The sequence below is a fragment of the Sminthopsis crassicaudata genome, chromosome 4 (genome assembly GCF_048593235.1).
Source record: "Sminthopsis crassicaudata isolate SCR6 chromosome 4, ASM4859323v1, whole genome shotgun sequence".
Lineage (NCBI taxonomy): Eukaryota > Metazoa > Chordata > Mammalia > Dasyuromorphia > Dasyuridae > Sminthopsis > Sminthopsis crassicaudata.
Window position 1 is genome coordinate 94,693,562 of NC_133620.1, and position 23,081 is coordinate 94,716,642.

A 23,081-nucleotide genomic window follows, 5' to 3' on the forward strand; every position below is an offset into this window, starting at 1 on the left:
CTCACATTAAATCTGTCAGAGGTCATAATCAATAGATCCCTGGTCACTCTTGGAGCTCAACTATCATGATTGCAAGACCAAAGCAAAAAGCCTCATTCTAAAATGCCTTCTTTGAAAATCTGAATGGATTAATTACTGTCATTCACGTCTGTAGCTATGCAAAGTATGATAATGATATGTGTAATGAAACTCCTGCCCCAGGCCATAAGCTGATTGCCTGCGGGCCTCAGAAGGCACATCTACACCTGTGTGTTGGGATTTCACAGTTAACTAAGTACATCATAAAGTTTGGAGAACGGGGCATGACTTGGGCCAAGTCCCAGACTCTAGGGAACAGTCAAAAATAAATTTTCTTGCATGGATTTAATGACTCCATAATTGAAGATGTGAGCTGTGGATTACACATTTGAGAACGTCTGTGGCTGCAGTTTATATTTGGGTTTGCTTTATCTTAAATCCTATCTGCTTTATGAGAACCAGTTGAAGGAAACTGGTGATATTTAGGCTGAGAAGAGATTTGTGGAACCCACTATAACTGTTTTCAAGAATATGAAAGGCTGTCCTATGAAAGAAGAATTAAAACTGATCTACTTCAACCCAGAGGACAGAATGTGAACCAGTAGGTGAAAATTGCAAAAGTTTAGATTTAGGTTTGATATATTGATATATAGTTCCTGTTAGAACTATCTAAAAGCTGAATTGGCTGCCTTAAGAGGCAACGGTCTTCAAACAAAGAATATACAAATATCTATCTGATAGAGAATACACTGATTAAGGCTTATATCAATTATGAAATTCAATGATTCTATGAATTGAATAATTTTTAAATAAATTGGGTTAATTTGAATTGAATTTAGTTAGGCTCATAACTAGGAGATTTGGCTCAATATGAATGCTTGTAACTACAAGCATTTTCTATTCCTTAAACACAGACAATGATATTTGATCACTTTCAAGGTAGAGGTTTTACATCAAATACCCCTCAGTCACCACCCCAAGTGCTATAACTGCATTTTATGTTGGCTTATAAATATCTGAGTAAGAACTAAAATAAATCACAGTTCTAAATAGATTGGGGCTGAAAGTCCAGAAGATGCAACTCTTCAATGTCAGATCAGTTAGTCTATGTTTCTTTATTTTAAAATGTCAGAGGAGAGGAAAGGAAAGGAAAGAAAAGAAAAGGAGAAGAAGGGGAGGAGAAGGTACTGAAAGGGAAAGGAGGGGAGGGAAGAAGAAGGGAGAAAAGTGAAAGGAAAAACAGGGTAAGGGAAGGCAGTGAAAAAAAAAAGGAAGGGAGGGAAGGAAGGGGAAGGGAAAAGCTCTACTTAAGGTCACAGCTAATAAATGGCAATAAAGCAAAGACTCTTCTATAATACATGTAATCACTCCTAATGGATCTATTTTTCAAATTTTGATTTTTCTGTGGATTTTTTAAGAGGCAGGCAATACCTGTCCAAGTGTAATGCAAGAAGAAGAAAAATATCAAGCCAATTTTTTATTAATATCACTTCAAATCACAGGCACATATTTCCTGCAAGTAGGAAAAATGATATATTTATCAAAAGGATAACAACCCATAAATTGTAGTATAATTGTGGCCTTTCTTCCTCAAAGCAGACCTCAGCCTCTTCATGCCTTTTAAGTCTGTAATTCTCTGTTTTTACAGATGCTCCATAGAATAACACACAATTATAGTGGAAAAAGAAAAAGGAAATAAGAATTTATTAAATGCCTGGTGTGTGCCAGGAACTGTGCTAAGAACTTTACAAATATTATCTCATTTCATCCTCACAACAGTCCTGTGAGGTAGATGTTATTATCCCCATTTTATAGTTTGAGAAAACTGAGGTTAAGTGACCTACCCCGAGTCACATAGCTAATAAGTGTCTGAGGAGGTCCTAGAAAAGAAAATGACAAACCATTCCAGATACTGGTATCTTTGCCAAGGAAACACCAAATGGGGTCATGAAGAGTCAGACATGGCTGAAAAATGACTGAATAACAACAACTTCCTGACTCCAGGTGCAACATGCTATAATTCGTGCCACATCACTTCCTGCTGGAGCCCTTACTGTTCTTTAATATGACTAGGATATCAATGTCTGGCTAGTATTCCAATTTACTAGCTTTTATCCTTGCAATATGATCAACCTACCTACAATGATAATCTTTTACATTCTCTTTTGTGCATGAGTCATTGTTGGAAATGTGCTACTCACCTGAATGTGTTAGATCCTCCATCAATATTTCTATTGACCTTTGAATTAACCATTATTTTAACTTGTCCAGCAATGACTCTATGATTTATGACATATAGTATCAATGGGACATCGTAAAGAGATATCTTTAGAGATAGTAAGCAGTTTAGGATCATTGAAAGCACAGTGAATTTTAAATACAATCTAGTCTAATCTCTATCCTAGACTCAATTTTGGGCCCAAGTCATCATCTTGCAGTACTATCTAATATATTGGTGAATAAATTGAATACCCTCAATAGGCTATTCTTTCAGTTACTGAACAGTCTTTGTCTATAAAGTGATACATTTTTATCAATATCGTTTTCTTAGTCTAGAAGGTTAGATCAATCACTCTTTTACTATGAATTGTACTAAGGAATCTTTAATCCAATTAGTACAATGTAGACTAAGCATCTTTTCATATGAAAAACTCTGCAAATTTATTAGCAATTCTTTTTTTAGACTCTATGACACACAAAAATTTTAGAACACCTATCTCATTTAATCACTGGATCACTGAGTGAATCATTCACTGTTATTTCCATAGCTGCATCTATCCTAGAGTTTTATTTAATTTTTAGATGTGATTTGGAGAAACCTTGTCTGTGAAGAACCTTTCAAGTTAAATCTTGTCTTGCAAGTAGAATGTTTTAAGCATCAATAGACAATAAACACAATGGATTCTGATATTCTTTATCTCAGATATATCAATATAAAGATATATCAATATAAATAAATAAATAAATATAAATTCAAATAAATAAATAAATAAATAAATATGAATAAATAAATATAAATATAAATATAAAATAATATAATAATATATAATAATAATATATAAATATATAATAATAATATATATAATATATATATTATATATATAATATTATATATTATATATATAATATTATATATTATATATATAAAATATATATTATATTATATATATTATATATATAATTAATAATAATATAATATTATAATAATATATAATAATAATAATATAATATTATAATATTATATATTATTATATATATAATTATAATTATAATATTATATATTATTATATATATTATATATAATATATATATAATAATATATAAATATATAATAATAATATATAAATATAAAAATAAATATAAATATAAATAAATAAATATAAAAACAAATAAATAAATAAATAAATGTGCGTATAAATAAATAAATAAATAGATAGATAAATATAAATAAATAAATAAATATAAATATAAATAAATATAGATATATCAATATAAAGATGGGGATCTGCTATACAAATTAGTCTGAAAATTTCTACTTGTCCCCTTCTTATGTTTTCATGAAGGATACCTTTAGTGAGTATATAGACCATTCTCATAAATATTTTATATACTTGAGAAAGGAGGGATATGAGTCAGCAGTTACTAATGTCTTTTTGTTCTTATCTTTATGGTGGTCTCTTTGTTTAAGTTCTAAGTACTAAAAAGCCAAATGACTAAGTGTCCCATGAAATCTTGTTCCCTTTGTGAATATGATGAAACCAACTCCAACAACTATTTCATTTGCTTTTTTTAAAAAAAGAATGTCCAAGTCTTCTTTCCATTTAACTAAATTTCTTTGTTTTGTATGTGTGTGTGTATGTGTGTGTGTGTGTGTGTGGCAAGAATGTCATATGGGTATGGTAAAGTTCCTTTCATAGTTTCTCAAATCACTGGTCAGTTGACAGTGTTAATTAAACAATGTATATGTATCAAATGGATGATAAGAGAAATCCTGATTACACCCACCCACCTATCCTCCTCTGCTTCCATCAGCAAACTTCCCGTCCATTTTATGAAATTAGAATTCTGGGGCGAGTTTGGACTAAATAGCACAATTTGATATTTTGTAAGAGTATTAGACATTCAGTGACCCATTTGAACTTATATGTGAAACTTTAAAAAGTCTATTTGGATATGAAGGGGTGAGGAAACAATTTAGAATAGACAGAGACAATGATTCTAAAAATTTGAAAACAACTCTGTTGAGGACAATGGAGAAAAGACTCAATTCTATAAACCTTGAGTACTTATCCCAGATCATTTGTGGAACATGACTAGAAGATAGAAAGGACTTCTCTTTCCCATTCTAGAAGCCATCAGTGGCTTCTTGAAGTCATAGAACATAAATGACAAAAATAGCTCAATTACTCACCTGAGACATACATTTGTTGCAGTTTCAGAAGGGAATTCAAACATATCATTTCAAAAACCTCAACCTCCTATGTAGGAAAAAAACTATATGATTCTTAGTACCTTATACCCTTCCTGTCCCCTAAACACTGTTGAAGATGAAAAGAGCCAAATGAGACTTAAAAACTATTTTGTGTTCATATCTATTTCATGAGTTATCAAAGTGATATACATATATGTATGTATGTGTGTGTGTGTGTGTGTATATATATATATATATATATATATATATATATATATATATATATATATATATATATATATATATATATATGTTTGTTTCCAGTTAACCAGCCTACTAGTAGCAAGTTTCTTTATATTTAGGTTGACCTGTAACAACAAAGGACCTGAAATCTATTTCCAAGGACATACTAAAAACTTCAATTTGTTTAAAAAAAAAAAAAAAAAAAGTTCACTTTTTTATAATAGCAATATGCATATGCATATTCAAGAATGCACTCTTCCTCTATACCACAAGAAAGTACCAACATGGGTGGTCCCCACCATTATTAGGGAGCAAATTTGAATTTCTCAAAGTGCAGGATAATTCATAGAGAGCTAATTTTATAGTCAGGAAAAATCTAAGTGTAAGTCCTGTCTCTCACTGTCTATAACTCTAAGTCACTTAACTTCTCAGTGCATCAGGAAATTCCCTTTGACTATTTTGATTGTCAGCACATTTATCAATCAATTATTGATACAAGCAATTTCTTCATTGAGAATTCCCTAGAACAACAAACCACAAGTATAGACCAAAAACAAAAAAGCAAAAAGTAGCTACAAAGTACATAAAATATTTGGGAATCCATTACCAAAAGAAAAAAAATACATACATAAATTTAAGTTAAAAGAGCTCCTTAAAGAAACAAAGAGAAAGCTTAAATAGCTGGAAGAATATTTTAGAGCCCAGTGTTGGGCCATAATTAATATAATAAGAATGACAGCACTAGCAAAGTTAATTTGCACTTTTAATGCTGTACCAATCAAATTATCAAATGAATATTTTTTAGAACTTGATAAAATGATAGCATAATTCATTTGGAAAAATAAAACTATCATGACTAAAAATGACTAAATTAGGAAGAAATGAAGGCAAATTAGCACTTCTAGACCTCAAATTACAGCAAGAATCATGGAATTATCTGGGACTGATTTAAAAAGAGTTCAAACTAGACAAAAAGAATCCAAAACAATGAAATTCAATAGCCTAATATTTGAAAAATCAGAAAACATAAATTATTTAAGAAAAAACTCAAATATTATTGTTCTGTAAGAAAAATTAATATGATACAGAAAAACATAAGAACTCTATAAAATGGTGCAAAATAAAGTAAGTAGAGCCAAGAAAACAATATACATAAATAAGATCTCTACAAACTGATGAAAAATACAGTAAGTTGAGCCAAGAAAACAATATACAAAATAACTACAAACAATATAAATAAAAAGAACCACCATGAAAAAAATTAAAAGTTAATGCTTAAAATTATAAAGAATAAGGTTTGAAAGAAGAGATATGGGAAAACACTCCCTTTCCTTTACAAAAGGAGTTGAGAGGTACATAATTGTTGTAGATTGCACACATTTCAGAGTTTTTCGATCTATTGATTGATTATATCAGGTTTTTTTTTCATTTTTTTATCTTTAAAAAATGTCATCTGAAATATAAGATAACTTTCAAAAAGGGAGGGAAGGGAAGAATTATACCAATATTAAAACAACAAGATGTCCATAAAAAAGCTCCTCTGTGAGCTTTTGTACTTCCTTTCCCAATTGGCCAATTTTGCTTGTGAAGGCATTCTTTTCCTCATTAGTTTTTTGTATTTTTTTTAACCTCTCTCAATTCCTTCCCTAATTTTTTCCTCTATTTCTCTTACTTGATTTTCAAAATCCCTTTTGAGCTCTTCCATGTCCTGAAACCAATTCTTATTTTTCTTGGAAGATTTGTGTGTAAGAACTTTGTTTTCATCTTGTGAATGTGTGTTTTGCTCTTCCTTGTCACCATAATAACTTTCAATGGTCAGAAACTTTTTTGTTGTTGTTTTCTGCTCATTTTCATAGTGCATTACTTTACTTTTAATTCCTTATTAAAGTAGGGCTCTGTTTCCAGGATGGCAGGTGCCCTGTCCCAAGCTTCAGGGCATTTGTGCTGCTACTTTCAGAAATCCTTCTAAGAATCTGACCACAAGCACTCTTTTCCCTGGAGCTATAAAGTGTGTCCCCAGCCCCACTGTAGCTTTAAGATCTACTGTGCTGACCAGGGCTGGGACTGCACACCAGACCCACCCCATGGCCACACGTCCTCTCCACTGACTTTCCGGGTCCTCCCTGGTGTCCCTGGAGGTCCAGAAGCTTCCAGTACTACTGCTGATTCAGGGATCCGTATTAGATCTACACTGGGCTTGCATGCTGGGCTCCCACTCTGGTTCCACAGATCTTTTCTGCAGACCTTCCAACTCCTCTTTTGTGTCTCAGGGCTGAGAGGTCTGGAAGCCACTAGTACTGCCACTGATTGAGAGGTCAGCTGGGCCAGGACTGGGACTGCACTGGGATTGTACACTGTATTCTCACCCTGGGGTCATAGACCTTTTCTCTGAGGTTCTAAGTTGCCTTCACATAGAAAAAATATATTTTGGGGTGTTCTGATGCTCTAAAATTTGTTTAGAGTCATTATTTAAAGGAATTTGGAGCAGTTTGAGGAGAGGTTAGATGAGTTCCTGCCTTTACTCTGCCATCTTGGCTCTATCCCAAAAATTTATATTTTAAAAAGAGAAAAAAACCACAGATTCATAAATGTAATGGATATTTGGATCTTCCTCTCCTTTCTTTTTCTCTTCATGCTGATTTAAGAGAATGAAAGTACATATATAGCTTGATATGCTATTTAAGAATATATAGGATATGAACCAGCTGATTTTAGAAAGGCCTAGAAAAATTTACATGAATTAATATTGAGTGAAGCAAGCAGAACCAGGAATGTACTATAAACAGTAACAGCAAGATTATGTGATAATCAACTGTGAAAGACAATTCTTCTCAGAAGTTCAGTGATCCAAGATAATCCCAATAACTTTGGATATAAAATGCCATCTGCATCCAAAATGAGAACTATAGATAGTGAAAGCAAATCAACACACACTATGTTCACTTTTTTCTGTTTTTCTCTTATTGTTTTCCTTTTTGTTCTGATTTTTCTCTCCTATGATTCATAAAAAATATGTATTATTAAAATTTAATATACATGTATAAGTAGAAAAAAAGAAAAAAGTTTTTCAAAAGAATATATATTAGGAATAAATAATAGAAGAAGGGAAAAAAAGGACAAGTATTTGCTAAATATCCTGAGGAAGTCAGTTAATCCTCATGTTAGCTCATCTGTAAAATGAAAGATTTAAGCAGTGCTCTCTGTCGAACATCCCTTGCAGATATAAATCCATTTGATATAAACTATAAGTGTTGAGTAATTTGTATAATCTTACCCTAGTGCTAAAGCAGAGGGAACAGAGAATTGAAGTGTTCTGTCAGCTCTAATCAATGGAGAGTGTCCTTTGAGGTGGAGGGGACATGACACATGGAAGCAAGGACATCAGAATTTGGAGTTATCTTGACTAACCCTACAGTTTCTGACAGAGATTCTCTAAATCAGAGCAGTATGCTTCAGTCTGGTGTGCTACCTTAGCATTGACTCTCATGTCTGAATTGACTCTCAACTCTACCACATATTATATGTGTGAACTTAGACAACCTATTTCACACCTCTAGGCTTCGGGAAATTAAGGTCAGATTAGTTAATAGTCTATGAAGTATAATACAAAAAAGGAGGAAAAGAATCATATCTTTTTGGAGTCTGCTTCAAATGAAATGCTGCACTATTCCTAATACACTTAGAAAGCAAGAGAAAATGATAGCCTTCAGTTTTCACAAAGATACACACTAAGAAGAAAAATAATATTCCCTAAAATATCAGTTTTAATTAAAGTAGCAAAAAAAAAAAATCTGCCACAGGTACAAATTGTAGTCTTCCATTTAAAATTATTACCATTATTAGTAAACAATACAGTGTTTAAATGAAGTAAGGATTACAGGTGCTTATAAGCTAGGGAATTATAATACTGATTTAGGAATGAGATAGCAAGACTCTAACATGAAAAAAAATGCAAAAGCAAAATTCAAACTCAAAATGTTTGGGATTAGGAATAGCTAAAAGGATTTTTTCCTTTATTTTATTTTTATAAAGTTTTATAGATCCTTTTGCTTTTTTATGCCAGACATTTCCCAATATATCTGTCACATACAAAAACACAGATACAAACATGGATCCTTTAAAATAACAAAGAAGAACAAACAAAACTAATCCATAAATTGACCTTATATATACTTACTTTGTCACATTTCATTCCTAAAATCTTCTACATTTCTATTGAGAGGAAGGATATGTGTTTCATCTTCTGTACTCCAGAACCAGTCATATTCATTGTCCTTACTCTCTGTTTAGCTATCTTTCAGCTTTTATCATTTATGTGTTATACTCATTTTGTATGCTATTTTTCTAGTTCTACTTCCTTTGCCTTGCTTCCATTCTTATGGCTTCTCATTTTTTTCTGAATTCCTTGTATCCATCACTTCTTACAGCATACTAATATACCATTATATTCCTTTTCCACAATACATATAGCTGTTCTCAAAAGAATAGTCAAGCATTTTGCCTTTTTGAATTTTGCTGCAAAAGTAGTCAGGACATCTAGTACACCAGAATGTTACACAACTTTTTATCAATTCCTTTCCATGACTCTTCCTAAGAAAACTACTTCTTGTATAATGAGTGGCTCTAAAATGAAATAATACATCCCAATTTGCTATAGTCTTGGCATGAGAGCAAGAAAAGGGTCTTGCCTATAAATTTAATTTATAGGATCCCACAATCAGAACTTTGATTTAAGGGCATCACCCAAATGTTTTCCAAAATGTTTTGAAAGGGATAGATGCAATAATGTTCTCCAAGCCCATCATTGGGAAAACACAATAATCTCTAATGTGCAAATGCTGGCCATTCCCTTGCCCATGAAACTTTGAAAATGGTTGCTCTAATAAATAATAGATGGCAGAATGCAGAAATTGTATTCTTTTGCAGTTGAAGGTCATCAGTCATCCTTAACAAATTATCACTGTGGTATGTTTTCTTCCCTTTCCCAAAACTTCCTTGTTTAAAGAGGTTACTACATAATCATTTGCTTCTATTTACGACATTTGATGATCAAGAATGACCAATACAAACAACTGAAGGCCAGGTCATTTATTTGAGATTAAAAGAAAGTTGAGGCTAGAGAAAGATTGCAGTATTTGGGATTAAGATGTCTTTTCTATATAACAACAAGAAACAGAAAATATTCTTGAGGAAAAGCAGTCTTTTCTGCTTTTATTATTTTAAAACTAAAAAATTTTATCTACCTTTAAAAATGTTTTATTTCTTTTTATCCTTTGAAGTTTCAGGATACTATTTATGTTCCAGTGCAAATTACTAATAAATAATCCAACAATTAATTCTATCTAAATCACATCCCCATCAAACCCATGTGTGAATATAGTAACTTCTTATGAGGACAAAGAAAGAAAGAAAAATAGAAGGAGGGAAGGAAGGAAGGAAGGGAAAAGAAACAGTAGTCTATACCTAGGGTGACAAGTATTATCTAACTACTATTCATGTACTATTCTGTAAATCCTTTAAGGATTATTTTTCCATTTCTCTACTTCCATATTATAACAATATTAGCTCAAATACTTTCCACTCTCAAAATAGACATAGGTATAAGTACATATTTTGTATGTAAAAGAAATGTATGCAGCCTCAGATTTCCCAGTCCAGAGTGTAATTACCCTGAATTATAGACAAATATTAGATTGAATTAGCTTTCACACCAATGACTAAGGCAAGCCCAGATAACATATATGTTGTGAATTATAATCAAAGAAAGGTTGACTATCAATGTAATGTTGAATAAAAATTAACCTTTAGGAAAAACAAAAATCTTTGGTAAATGATGGGATAGCAAAACTTCTTATATTTCTTGGAACAAATACAGTATTCAAATTCTTGTGTCTATTCAAGTAAAGTCAATTTAGTGAGTAATTTAATTACTTGCTATATATAAAGCACTGTGCTAGTCACATTTCAGTCCTATTCAACTATTCTTAATCCCATTTATGGTTTTCTTGGCAAAGATACTGCAGTGATTTGCCATTTCCTTCCCCAGTTCATTTTTTTTTACAGAAGAGGAAACTGAGACAGAGTTAAATGAATTGTCCAGGATCACATAGCTACTACATGCCTGAAATCAGATTTGAACTTAGCAAGATGAATGGGTCCATCTGATTCCAATCTATCCATTGCATCACCTAGATAGCCAAAAACCCTTAAGTTTTACCTGCAGTGTCAGACATCTTGACTGAATCTTGCTATTTGTGGTTTAGTCATGTCCAATTCTTTATGACCCCACAGATCGTAGTACATCAAGATTGTCTATGAGGGCAGCTAGGTGGTGCAGTAGATAGAGGACCAGCCCTGAAGTCAGGAGGACCTGAGTTCAAATCTGGCCTCAGATATTTAACACTTCCTGACTGTGTGACCCTGGGCAAGTCACTTAACCCCAATTGCCTCAGGGAGAAAAAAAAGACTGTTTATGGAGTTTTCTTACCAGAGATAATGGAGTAGTTTGCTATTTTCTTCTCCACTGGATCAAGGTAAATAGATTTACCCAAGATCACAAACAATAAGGGTCTGAAGCAGGATTTGAACCTGGGTTTTTCTGACTCCTGCTCTTTATCCAATGAGCCATCTAGTTGACCAGTCACTAGGGGTATAACATCAATAACTCCAAATCTCTGTCTCTACCTTCCACAAACTTGCATTCCACTATTGGAATACAAGATGTATACAAATAAACATAAAGAAAATTATAGACAGGAAGCTCATTAATTAGAATAGGAATCTAATAATCAGTGAATTCTTCAAAACTCATTCTAGTCTCAACCCTCCACAATCTACTTTCTGTCCATCATTACTAGACCAAAACTGTTCTTTCCAAGGTCAACAATGATTCCTAATTCTAAAATTTAATAGTATTATATTATCTCTGTCCTTATCATTCTGGAACCTTTTACAGCATTTGAAACTGTTGTCCACTTATTCCTTCTGGATATTCTCTTCTAGGATGTCTATTAGATGTTAATTTACTGTTAATTTAATGATTTTAATGAATTTAAAGATGTTAATTTAATAATAAGAAGCATCTAATCATAACTTCAGAGTACTCTGTCCAAGTCACACCTATCCCATTCAAGCTTATCCCCTTACCTCCAGTCTGAAGTGACTTCTCCCTCTTCTTACAATTCTCACTTCCCTTATGAACTTTCAAACTCTATTGCTTATTATAATCAGTCTCCCCTATGGAATTATAAGCTTCTAGTAAGCAAGGATCATGTCTTACTCATTCTTATATCTACCACAGTACCTAGCTCAGTTATATGTATGTATGTAGTAAGTACTCAAAAAAAAATAATCCTGGTTTAGTTTGTGATCAATGGTTTCTTTCTGTTTGCTTTCTGTTGATACAACAAAAAATAGGCAAAATGTATTTGCATCACATTGGACAGGTGTTTTATGTCAACCCATTAATCCACTTAAGGATCATCTGATTTATTGATCTGTAACCAACATTGTGTGTAGACAAACACAAATATATATTTTCAATTGCATTTGTTCATGAATTCATTTAATTAATATGCAATGAGTTTATACCATGTGGTATCCTACCTGATATCTGCACCTGAGCCAATATCACTATTCCCATTTTTGCAAGGCAACACATGCTACAATTTCAATGCAGAAGGGAATAAAGAATGATGTTTCAATCAATTTTACTCTACTTAGATTTTTCAGTAGAGTATTAAAACAGATGAAAGAAAGCAAAAAAGGGGGACAGAGAAGTTCTGGCCTTCTGCTGTAAATTTTTCATGGGCTAGTTTAAATAAATGGACTTAGTTGGAAAACAACTTACCCCTCAACTAGAGTGATTAGAAGGAACCACTGATCCTGCTATATTGAAAAAGGCATTCCCCTCCTTTATAAATTAAGTTAAAATAAGTGCCAAGTAAAAATGTACCCTAAGCCATCCAGAGCATGCCAACATTTGGCTAGGTTTCAGATGGTGTGTAAAAATCAGTTCAAAGAACTATAAAATTCAAAATGAGCTGTGACAGCAAAGCCAAATCCTGCATTGCCAATGAGTTTCTCTTCTCCCTAACTTACAGAGTCTCATTTTTTATAAACTATACAAACTGAATTTGTTGGCAACCATCCAAAACATTCCAATTTAATCAATCTGGGGATAAATGGGCTGTTTATTTATTTATTTATTTTTTAATAATGGCTTTGTCTTTGGGGCTTGCTCATAAAAGCATTATTCAGTCACAAATATTTCTTGAGGTATCATAAAGAACAATCCCCTGGCATAAATCAAAGAGTGTATACCTTGCAAAGCAATATCACTGATGTCTATTATCTAGCGGTGATTGATTATCTGCTTATCCCAAACTCATTTAAGTGCCAATCTACAGTGGACCCAGAGAGCACATCTACTTCTAAAAATAGCAAGAAAGCAACCTAATGCAGTCATGGTTTCAAGTTCTTAATTACTCTCCTACAAACATGTTCTGGATCAGGGATACAAATACTTAGTAAGTAGCAAATAGAATATAACCAAAATAATGCAGAAATGGGCAAGACACATGAATGTTATTTGGATTTGAGAGTCTTCAAGTCAACTTTAAAAAATAACATTTCACTAAGGGTTTAGTTAGCCCCAAATTAAGCCTATTATAGTATAGGAGAAAGAAGAATAAGACTCAAAAAACTCAATTTCTAGGACTAGATCTGCCACTTAACTGCTTGCATATCTGGAAGTCTCTTCATTTTTCCAGGACTCAATTTTTTCACTTATAAAAAGAGAGCCATGAAACAGATTATTCTTGAGATGTCTTCCAGTCTTAATATTTTGAGATTCTGAGGGATTTAATAACAGTTCATAGGATTTTGATCTACGAGAGACAAGTACTCATACAATCCAAACCCCTCTTGTTAGAAATGAAGATATTGAAGTCCAAAGAAATTCTGATTTTCACAGTGATGAAAGGTTGTAACTTGTACAATAGCTCTAACATTGATTTCTATCTTCTTATTTTCCTCAAATTATCTTTTTTGTTATTATATTTTAATCAATTGTTGTTGTTGATCGAAATATAATAACAAAAAAAGATAATTGTTGTTTGTCTTTTGTTCTTGAAGAAGACTGTAATATCAGCAAGATGATGCCATGACCTGAACATGAATTGGATTTAAGAGAGGGAGGACTATGCAAAGTCACCAGCCTTACTTTCTCCTCCAGAGCCACCTGAGTCCTATAACAAGATATAAATCAGAATGATTATAGATGGCCCTGGAGGCAGTAGGAGTCCTTGGCCTGAGCCCAGGTGTTCTTGGAATGGAAGATGGCTCTCTTTCCACTGTATCATCCTGTCTTTCATAACATAGTACAGAAGAAAGGAAATACACTTATCTAGGGGACCAGGAGTTCCCAAGTGAATAAAATCATGACCTGGTAAGTATGTATTAAGTACTTTGACCATGTTCATCTAATCTTATGTACCTCTTTTTTTCCATCTATAAAAATAAAACTAATAACAAACATTCAAATAACAGTTTATGGCAACAAAGCACCTTGTACACAAAATTTTATTGGATCCTCACAATAACTTTCTGAGTTAAATAGGACAGACATTATTACCCACATTGTATAAATGGAGAAAGTGAAACTCAGAAATGTAACCATCTACAAAAAGTCATCCAACTAGGAAAGTAGCAGAGTCAAAACTTTGGTTCTCTTTTTCATTTTACTGCTCTTGCCTTATGTCAATATATTAGAATTTGAGCAGACAAGGGACAAAATTGGGGTTTCGTCTAGAATGTATATCCAAAACATGCATATCCTCTCCCCTCATAAATCCTATATTTTAGGCATTTAATACTTCCAGCTAGGGCAGTTTGTTCAGACTGAAGGAGAGAGGTTCCCATTATCCTACATTTAAGGCAAAAATTCTTCAGTTTTTGTGAGTTTAATACCTAAATAAAAATCAGAAAAGTCTCCAAATGAAGACATGGAGAAGCATCTCTCTTTCAGGATCTGCCCACCATCTGCAACCTGCTTCCCCCACTATTTCTGCCCATCCTACATGTGACCACTTTTAATCTAGAAGCTTCATTCTCTGGGGAATACTTGAATCAGAAATAATTACAGCAGTAACTAAAATGGTCCTCAAAAGCATCCCCTGTACAAGAGTGTGTACACTCGATCATTTAACTGTGGATGTCTGCTAATGTGCTCTGCCTAGCTTCACCACAGAAAGGCTTAAGAAGGATGTCAGAGTGTTGTTAAGGCACTAGAAGGATCAGGTAAATGGGAGATATAAAGAAAGAAATGTATTCACTTCCTTGGGAATGAATTTGAACAGCAATGATTTCCAGAGGTGGGGTATGAAAGGTAAGAAAACTGTTATTTCAATGCACTGATGGGAAGGCTCTGGTCTTCATGCCTTTCTCTTCATTTTCCCAGATATTATAAATTCCCAGCCCAAGATGGAAAGAAACTAATGGCCTGAAGCAACATCTGGAGCTAAAAATAATAATTTTTATTTCTTGATGTTTGGGATTCCCCAAACTAATACCAACCTGATATCAAGGAGAGAGAATGTTTTTTGATGGTCTTCAAGTCCTGACTACTCAGCAATTGGCTCTTGTTCCCTTATAAGAAAAAAAAGAAGAGAACACAAATGAATCCTGGCTTTATCAACCCATTAAGAAAGAATTCAGCTTTTGCCTTTAGCTAATCACTGTCAATGAAAGAACAAAAAGAGGAAAGATAGAAAAAAAAATAGTGCCAATGACAAATATTTAACCAAAAATAAAATCAAGATAGTGGCTATATAGAAAATGATTTTTGCCTTTCTTTTCAAATGAGCATTTGATTAAGTGAAACCAGTGTAGGATGAAGAAAAATGTCTCTTTATGTACAATTTTATTTTAATTTATTAGTTAACCTATTAACTAAAATCAGATATTTTAGTTAATTCCCAGCAGAACCCAGCAAATAAAGCCCAAGACTAAATTTCAGAAGTTCTTCTTCCACCACTTAATATTCATGTAACTGAGCATTTCAGCTGATTTCTATGCACCACAGATTATCAATCAATTAACAATTACTTATGAAGCACCTACTATATTTTAGTAATTGTACTAAGTTCTAGAGGGAAAAATGAATTAGTCTCTTCTGTCAAGAACCCTACATTCTGTTGGGAAAGAAAACATATAAGTAAAAAGTAATATACAATATAGATGGAAAATGGAAGATTTAGTAGCAAGGAATTCCAGGGAGGACCTTGTGAGGAAGGTGGCACTAGGGCGAACTGAAGGATGTCATTAATTCTGAGAGAGAATTGTGAAGAGAAAGAACAGTGATGGGAGAGAGGCAATGTAAAATCAGCAAGATGGAAGACTGAGTGTTGTACACTAGGAATTGCAAGTAAATCAGTGTAAATGGATTGCATTTTGTATGGGTGAATAAGCATAAGAAGATAGGAAAGGTAGGAAGGGGTCAGACAAAAGCTTCCAGAGAATTGTGTCATGTTGGAAGTCTTTGTAGAAGATTATGGACAAAAATTGCACATGGTAAAGGAATTATGATTTGCATCAGTTAGGGGAGCATCCAATAAGATCACAAATTTATCTAAGTAATAATAAATGACATTCATTGAGCAAAACATTTCTTCTCAGTACATCAGTAATTTTCAACCTCACTTCTCATCTCTTCTTTCCAGGTTATCTCAACTGTGGCACTTCCATATAGGCATCCCAGTAACAGATAATCTTTGATTACTACATGTATTCTATTTTCAAATCTCTAACTTGAGCACAAAGAAAAGGGCTTTACCCCAAAGGTATGAGTGTGTAGCAATTACCCCAAACCTTGTATCTTCCGCTAACCCTATCTATGCCCTCATCATCATGGTACTCCTTTCCTAGACCAACATTCTTTCATTCTTAGAGCAGACATTCTTTCATTCTGGGAAGAATATGTCACCTTCAAGCCATTACAATTTCACTCAATCTACGGGGAATATTAAGTATCTTTACCTTTCACATCTTGAAATGAAGCCTGAATCAAAGGCTATTATAGAAGTTAATCATGTATATCAGTAGGGGTGGATTCCAAGTTTCTTTCTATAGCAGAAGTAATTCTAAGCCAAATTAAAAATGTTCCCTCTCCCCCAACTTCATCATGGCTTTAACAGTGCCAGGAGATCTTTGCCCATGAGAGCCATCTTAAGTTTTCTTTCTACTCCCATGTTCCAGGGTCTTTTTCACCATGGGTATTTTTGCTATAAGATCTTCAGCTTCTTTCCAAGGTTCTTCTTTGCACAACTGAAATTATTTCAGATGCTAGAAAGGCTAGTAGAAGCTCTTATCCCTCTCACAGATTTCCTAAGAAATAGTTAAGATCATCAACTTTCTGCCACTTCTTATAAATAAACTCAGGTAATTAATTATTAAGTAATTAGCCATATTAAAGAACTTAATAAACATGGAATTGTTGAATTGAATGTGGTTAAATTATAATCTGGAGTGAATTTTTTGTATGCTTATTTTGATTTGTTCCTATGATATCATTGATACAGGGAACTCCCAGTAAGGAAATTCCCCCTATTACTGCAAGTGGATGACAATTCTGAAATTTATCATCTTATAGAGATTGCTTGAGGCAGGTTATGTGTCTTACCTACCTCTGAGAGAAAATAAAGTTATTACATTAATCTACCTAAATGAATCTTCTTAAATTATCCCTTTGTTTAGGCCATTTTCTACTAAAAGATCTTAAATCACTCCCTACTGCCTAGAGTATAAAATCCAGGATCTAGTTTAGTATTCAGTTCCCTTCACAATCTGGCCTACAATCCCATACATAAACTCAACTCCTCCCCAAATTTATCTTCTCATCATCCTTTGAACATGTCAAGTACATTCTTGCCTCCATGCCTTGATTCAACATACTCTCTCTCCCTTATATGGAATGGATTTCTTCTTTATCTCTATTGATCTGGTTCCTACTTTGCCCTTAAGTCCCCACTGGGGGCTTATCTCTCCTTAAGAGCTTTCTAGCCTTCACCGATCACTCTGTCCTTAGAACTTCCCGTGATATGAAGAGAAGAGAATCCACAAAAAAAAAAAAAAGGCATTTTCAAAATTATAACTTTTGGTATCTATCATTTGGTGCTTTCATTGATCTTTACTGTATAGTAACTATGATATATTTGTTAGAGCATTGGTGGACCACTTACTAGCTATATTAGTCTAGGCAAGTCATTTTAATCTCTCTCTGTTTCAACTTCCTTTCATGCAAAATGGAGATAAGAATAGACCAATACTACTATATTTCCTAACTTCTGATGGGCCAAAGTAAAATGAATCCTTATGTGCCCTGGTCTTTGGGGATAGTAAGAGAGGAGAGCCCAGGAGTTTATTTATATAATTGAAGCAATTTTCTCTATTAAGACTCAAAGAGCTACATCCATCAATATGTTTAAATCATCTTAGCTCTTACTCAACAGTACTCTAGATGGCAGGTGATATATAAGCAAGAGTCTTGATCTATTGTTTTCTACCTTATGGATACTGGACAGAAAGAAAGAAAGGAAGAAAGAAAGAAAGAAAGAAAGGAAGAAAGAAAGAAAAGAAAGAAAGAAAGAAAGAAAGAAAGAAAGAAAGAAAGAAAGAAAGAAAGAAAGAAAGAAAGAAAGAAAGAAAGAAAGAAAGAAAGAAAGAAAGAAAGAAAGAAAGAAAGAAAGAAAGAAAGAAAGAAAGAAAGAGAAAAAGCTTACATAAAACTCTGGCAGCATGTTCTAAGAAAACTAGATATTAAAAGTGTTGGCTTTGGATGTTTTGTTTTTGTTTTTTAACCCTTGTTCAACCTATCTCTATAATCATGTCATTGTCACTTTCATTAAATCATATATTTATTTTATCTAAAAAGTTTTCTCTCTAATATTTACAGATAAATTGGGAAGTATTAGGAAATTCTCTGAGATTCATAAATACAAGCTGTAACATGCAAGGCCACATCCTAGTAAAACTGCCTTGGCAGATAGGCTAAACCAGATTGAGAGTAACTGTGAGTTAGGGAGACATTTACTCCAAGCATGTGAATATTTCCTTTGGCCAAATGGAAGATGAGAACAATTTATTCCAAGGGATATAAAGGCAATTGAAGAAGGTGTTATGGAACACATACAATTTAGTCAGACATCAAAGATTTCAAGATCAATCATTGCATCCCAAGCCATTGACAATTATCTTGATTTTTGTCTTACCACTGAATTTCATTGACTCTTGGAAGAAAGAATTGGCACACAATTTTGTGCAACTCTGTCTAACTTAAATCTAAGTTATGCCCAAGTTAAGACACCACCCCCAGAGTTACAGGTCTTCTTTGAAAACTAAGGATGAACAATACATATGTGTGCATATGTGATATAGATACAGATATAGATATACAAAGATGTATGTAAATGCATGTATATATATATATGCATATACTTGAGTTTATATATGTGTGAGAGCATATGTAAATAGAAGGTAAGTTCCCAGTAAAATGAATGTAAGATCCTAGAAGGAAGATATTTGGGATGGAGGATGGGGTGTGTTTCCTTATCCTAAATGCCAAGAATCAAGCTTTGCAAATGGTAGGTGTTTAATATATGCTTTTTGATTTTCATATGAATTTGGAACCATAAACTTTTGGAATAGAAAAATACTTTTGAAATCATTTTATGAAGCCCTTTTACTCTAAAATGAGGTTAATGAAAATCAGAGAGATTGTGTGAAACCAAAAGTTACTAATTAGTGACTTCCAATGCCTGGAACTGAGGTCTTTAAACTCCTAGCAAAGTGTTCTTCCTTTTATATCAAACTACAACAAACATACATATATGTGTATGCATACATAGGTTTAAAAGATGCATTCAATTCTAGGCATTAAATAGTTTTAAGGCATTTCAGATCCAAGAGTAGATAAAAGGGATACAAGCAATTAAATTTCAGTAAAATGTGGATCCTATCTTACCAGTAGAATATAAGACTCCTTATGACTGGTTGACTCGCTAAAATTTTCATGAAACTCTGTCAATGGTTGTTACTTTGTGATCTATGAACTTTTAAAATGTAGTTTGCTAATGATATTTCAACAAAATTGATTTTCTTTGTAATCTTATTCATTTTGAGATTCTGACATAATCTGACTAAAAATATATGTAAGTTTTTATGAAATTTGAACTTTATTTTTTTATTAATTTTATAACTATAACATTTTTGACAGGTCATATTCATAGTAATTTTTCACAACATTATCCCTTGTACTCCCTTCTGTTCCGAATTTTTCCCCTCCTTCCCTCCACCCCCTTCCCTAGATGGCAGGCATTCCCATACATATTAAATATCTTATAGTATATCCTAGGTGCAATATATATGTGCAGAACCGAATTTTGTTGTTATTGTTGCAAAGGAAGAAATGGATTCGGAAGGTAAAAATAATCGAGGGAGAAAAACAAAAAATGCTAACAGTTTACACTCACTTCCCAGTGTTCCTTTTCTGGGTGTAGCTGATTCTGTCCATCATTGATCAATTGGAATTGGATTAGCTCTTCTCTATGTTGAAAATATCCACTTCCATCAGAATACATCCTCATACAGTATCATTGTTGAAGGATATAATGATCTCCTAGTTCTGCTCATTTCACTCAGCATCAGTTGATGTAAGTCTCTCCAAGCCTCTCTGTATTTATCCTCTTGGTCATTTCTTATAAAACAATAATATTCCATAAAATTCATATACTATAATTTACCCAACCATTCTCCAATTAATGGGCATCAGTTCATTTTCCAGGTTCTAGCCACTACAAAAAGGGCTGCCACAAACATTTTGACACATACAGGTCCCTTTCCCTTCTTTAGTATTTCCTTGGGATATAAGCCCAGTAGTAGCAATGCTGGGTCAAAGGGTATGCACAGTTTGATAACTTTTTGGGCATAATTCCAGATTGCTCTCCAGAATGGTTGGATTCTTTCACAACTCCACCAACAATGTATTAGTGTCCCAGTTTTCCCACAGCCCCTCCAACATGCATCATGATTTGCTCCTCTCATCTTAGCCAATCTGACAGGTGTGTAGTGGTATCTCAGAGTTGTATTAATTTGCATTTCTCTGATAAATAGTGATTTGGAACACTCTTTTATATGAGTGGAAATAGTTTCAATTTCATCATCTGAAAACTGTCTGTTCATATCCTTTGACCATTTATCAATTGGTTTTGATTTCTTATAAATTAAAGTCAATTCTCTGTATATTTTGGACATGAGGCCTTTATTAGAACCTTTAACTGTAAAAATGTTTTCCCAATTTGTTACTTCCCTTCTAATCTTGTTTGCATTAGTTTTGTTTGTACAAAAGTTTTTAATCTGATGTATTCAAAATTTTCTATTTTGTGATCAATAATGATCTCTAGTTCTCCTTTGGTCACAAATTCCTTCCTCCTCTATCCTATGTTCCTCTAACTTATTTATGATCTCATTCTTTATGCCTAAATCTTGGACCCATTTTGATCTTATCTTAGTATGTGATGTTAAACGTGGGTCCATGCCTAGTTTCTGCCATACTAATTTCCAGTCTTCCCAGCAGTTTTTGTCAAATAAGGAATTCTTATCCCAAAAGTTGGGATCTTTGGATTTGTCAAACACTAGATTGCTATTTTTATTCACTATCTTGCCCTGAGAACCTAACCTATTCCACTGATCAACTAATCTATTTCTTAGCCAATACCAAATGATTTTGGTGACTGCTACTTTATAATACAGTTCTAGATCAGGTACATCTAGACCACCTTCATTTGTTTTTTTTTTGTTTGTTTGTTTGTTTGTTTGTTTTTTTGTTGTTGTTGTTGTTGTTGTTTGTTTTGTTTTGTTTTCATTATTTCCCTTGAAATTCTTGACCTTTTGTTCTTCCATATGAATTTTGTTGTTATTTTTTCTAGGTCATTGAAATAGTTTCTTGGGAGTCTGATTGGTATAGCACTAAATAAATAGATTAGTTTAGGGAGTATTGTCATCTTAATTATATTCGCTAGGCCTATCCAAGAGCACTTAATGTCTTTCCAATTATTTAAATCTGACTTTATTTTTGTGGCAAGTGTTTTGTAATTTTGCTCATATAATTCCTGACTTTCCTTTGGTAGATGTTTTATACTATTGACCATTATTTTGAATGGAATTTCTCTTTGTATCTCTTGCTGTTGGATTGTGTTGGTAATGTATAAAAATGCTGAGGATTTGTGTGGATTTATTTTGTATCCTGCATCTTTGCTAAAGTTCTGAATTATTTCTAATAGATTTTTAGCATAGTCTTTGGAGTTCTCTAAGTATACCATCATGTCATCTGCAAAGAGTGATAGTTTGATTTCCTCATTTCCTACTCTAATTCCTTGAATCTCTTTCTCAGCTCTTATTGCCGATGCTAGCGTTACTAGCTATTGTACTAAAGTACAATATTGAATAGTAATGGTGATAGTGGGCAACCTTGTTTCACTCCTGATCTTACAGGGAAAGGTTCTAGTTTATCGCCATTACATATGATGTTTCCTGACGGTTTTAAATATATGCTCCTTATTATTTTAAGGAATAGTCCATTTATTCCTATACTCTCAAGTGTTTTTAGTAGCATTTTATCAAATGCTTTTTCTGCATCTATTGAGATGATCATATGGTTTTTTGTTAATTTGGTTATTGATATAGTCAATTATGCTAATAGCTTTCCTAATATTGAACCAGCCCTGCATTCCTGGTATAAATCTTACTTGGTCATAGTGCATTATCCTGGGGGTGCTTTTCTGTAGTCTTTTTGCTAATATTTTATTTAAGATTTTAGCATCAATATTCATCAGGGAGATTGGTCTAAAATTTTCTTTCTCAGTTTTCAGCCTACCCGGTTTAGGTATCAGTACCATGCCTGTGTCATAAAAGGAATTTGGTAGGACTCCTTCCATCCCTATTTTTTCAAATAGTTTATATAGCATTGGAGTTAGTTGTTCTTTAAATGTTTGGTAGAATTCACATGTAAATCCATCTGGTGCTGGGGATTTTTTCTTAGGAAGTTGGTTAATAGCTTGTTCTATTTCTTTTTCTGAAATGGGACTATTTACTTCTTCTTCTGTTAACCTGGGCAAGTTATATTTTTGAAGGTATTCTTCCATTTCATTTAAGTTATTGAATTTATTGGCATAAAGTTGAGCAAAGTAGCTCCTAACTATTGTTCTAATTTCCTCTTCATTAGTGGTGAGTTCTCCCTTTTCACTTTTAAGACTAACAATTTGCTTTTCCTTTTTTCTTTTTTAAATCAGATTTACTAAGGGTTTGACTATTTTGTTGGTTTTTTCATAGAACCAACTCTTAGTTTTATTAATTA

The 23,081-nt window shown here is 33.0% G+C and overlaps 1 long non-coding RNA gene across 2 annotated transcripts in view; it reads right to left on the bottom strand.

The window, feature by feature from the left end:
- The window catches only part of LOC141540992 (uncharacterized), a 224,417-nt gene that overhangs the window by 171,175 nt on the left and 30,161 nt on the right, over window positions 1-23,081 (bottom strand). For both annotated transcript variants that reach the window (XR_012481620.1, XR_012481621.1), the window contains exon 2: window positions 15,248-15,319. This is a non-coding gene — a long non-coding RNA (uncharacterized LOC141540992). The remainder of the gene's footprint in view (window positions 1-15,247; window positions 15,320-23,081) is intronic.